The sequence below is a fragment of the Sapajus apella genome, unplaced genomic scaffold (genome assembly GCF_009761245.1).
Source record: "Sapajus apella isolate SASKATOON/1434 unplaced genomic scaffold, GSC_monkey_1.0 scaffold139, whole genome shotgun sequence".
NCBI classification, from domain to species: Eukaryota; Metazoa; Chordata; class Mammalia; order Primates; family Cebidae; genus Sapajus; species Sapajus apella.
In genome coordinates this window covers 860,810-863,417 of record NW_022437079.1, presented here as the reverse complement: position 1 = coordinate 863,417, position 2,608 = coordinate 860,810, and the positions used below count along the sequence as shown (strand labels likewise).

Genomic DNA, 2,608 nt, shown 5'->3' with positions numbered 1-2,608 from the left:
AAGAGCATTCAAGCTGTGTAGTGTGCCTTGCTTTCACCATTAGAGCTGAAACGACAGTAAGTGCCCTCATGTGTGAGCCAGAGTGTTTTGTGGGGACACTGCAGGGGGCAAAAGTCAAGAATATGTTGCTTGTATATTTCACCCAAGGCCACCTGTAACTTAAATTTATATCTTGTTCTATTTTTTTTCTGACTCAATTTATGCAGACATTTTCATTATTTTGCACGTTGATATTCCTTCTGATTTCCATTTTTAAATTTAGAAAAAGGCCTGGGGCCAAGGTCTTGTCTGTGATAATGCATATTCTTAAAAGAGACAGAAAGAGTCCGTTGTTTCCCTTTGCAAATTAAACTACGACATGATACTTTGTTAATACTTAAAATTTTAATTTCATGTTATTGAAAGAGCTCTTTTTGATTTATGTAGTTGTAGATTTTTATCATATAACCCTCACGCATATACTAGTTAAGCTTTTCCTAAAATTGGATCACAGTCAGAGTCTCCTGAATCACTTAGAACTAAGAGTCGATGACCATGTTTTTCTTCACGCGTTCATCCTCTGGACTTGACGTTGAAGCATTTCTCAGATGTGTCCCAATGCTGCCTTCACGACATGCTGCAAGTCTCGAGGCTGAACTTTCTTGATCTTATTAGAAGGGCCATCCAAAGGTTTTCAGTCTAAGTTGTGCATGCAGAGAATAACAATTATGCCAATATGACAATGACTGTGAAACACCACTGACTGTAAGCCACCTCCTGATTTCAGAGAGAACCCTAGAATCCATAAAATACTGTAAATCCATAGCAGCACTTTCCTCCTCGGGCTGTAGTGAGAAATATCCCGGAATAGTGCCTAGTACTTAGTAAGCATTTGGTAAATGATAGCTGTCAGTAGTGCTACTCTAACTTGTTGGGATGTCTCTGTATATGTAAATTATCGAATAATTAGGGTAATAAATTATATCCATAAATTATACCCAGGCTTTAGTTATACAAGTATTTTAGGAATGTGTGCCTGTTTGGTCTCAAACAATGGGGAAAAGATTTCCTATTCAGTAAATGGTGCTGGGAAAACTGGCTAGCCATATGCAGAAAACTGAAATTGGACCCCTTCCTTATATCTTATACAAAAATTAACTCAAGATGGATTAAATACTTAAATGTAAAACCCCAAACCATAAAAACCCTAGAAGAAGGCTTGAGACAGTGACTCACACCTGTAATCCCAGCACTCTGGGAGGCTGAGGTGGGTGGATCACCTGAGGTCAGGAGTTTGAGACCAGCCTGACCAACATGGAGAAACGCCATCTCTACTAAAAACACAAAAATAGCCCGGCATGGTGGCGCATGCCTGTAATCCCAGCTACTCGAGAGGCTGAATCAGGAAATCGATTGAACCCAGGGAGCAGAGGTTAGCAGTGATTTGAGATTGTACCATTGTACACCAGCCTGGGCAATAAGAACAAAACTCCATCTCAGAAAACAAAGACAAAAACAAAAACAAAAAAACCCTAGAAGAAAACCTAGGCAATACCATTTAGGACATAGGCATGGGTAACGACTTTGTGACAAAAATGCCAAAAGCAATTGCAACAAAAGCCAAAATTGACAAATGGGATCTAATTAAACTAAAGAGCACAGCAAAAGAAACTATCATCAGAGTGAACAGGCAACCTGCAGAACGGGAGGAAATTTTTGCAATTTACCCATCTGACAAAGGTCTAATGTCCAGAATTTACAAGGAACTTAAACATATTTAAAGAAAAAAAATCAACAACCCCATCAAAATTGGGTAAAGGAGGCTGGGCACAGTGGCTCACATCTATAACCCCAGTTCTTTGGGAGGCCAAGGTGGGTGGATGACCTGAGGTCAGGAATTCAAGACCAGCCTGGCCAACATTGTGAAATCACATCTCTACTAAAAATAAAAAAAAAATTTGCTGGGTGTGGTGGGGGGCCTGTAACCTTAGCTACTTGGGGGGCTGAGGCAGGAGAATCGCATGAACACAGGAGGTTTCAGTGAGCTGAGATTGTGAGATTCACTAATTATCAGAGAAATGCAAATGAAAATCACACTGAGACAATCTCACACCAGTCAGAGTGTTGATTATTAAAAAATCAGGAAACAAATACAGCTAGTGCTCGACTTACGACCATGATTGGTGCCGACAGACCAGTTGTAACACGATTTGGTCGTAAGTTGAGTAGGCTACTGTATATGTACAGTACTGTGAAATGATGTTATAAAAATCTTTAAGTCATATTTTATCATAATTTTCTTTCATTATAGGTATATATCATAATTTTCTTTGTTTATTTTATGCCATTTGTATCATCTCTACACCATTTTGTTTCTTATTTTTACATTCGTCAGGTTTAAGTAAAACACTGCATTACCAGTACAACTGGTTTAATATTTGCAAAACATACAAAATTACAAAATACAGGTGCATACAAAAATACAAAATACAGGTGTAAAAAATACCATAGGAAACATTTTCCCAATTGCAAAACATATCAAAATATATAAACATGTACGAAACATTTTATTGGTCGCTGGTGTGCTTGGCTGTGGATTGTTGATGTCGTCATCTGAGGCAGCAGTTGG

The 2,608-nt window shown here is 38.4% G+C and overlaps 1 long non-coding RNA gene across 1 annotated transcript in view; it reads right to left on the bottom strand.

Moving 5' to 3' along the window:
* Positions 1-365: 365 nt before the first annotated feature.
* The window catches only part of LOC116540372, an 18,089-nt gene continuing 15,846 nt past the window's right edge, over positions 366-2,608 (bottom strand). The window contains exon 3 of the long non-coding RNA XR_004264407.1: positions 366-678. This is a non-coding gene — a long non-coding RNA (uncharacterized LOC116540372). The remainder of the gene's footprint in view (positions 679-2,608) is intronic.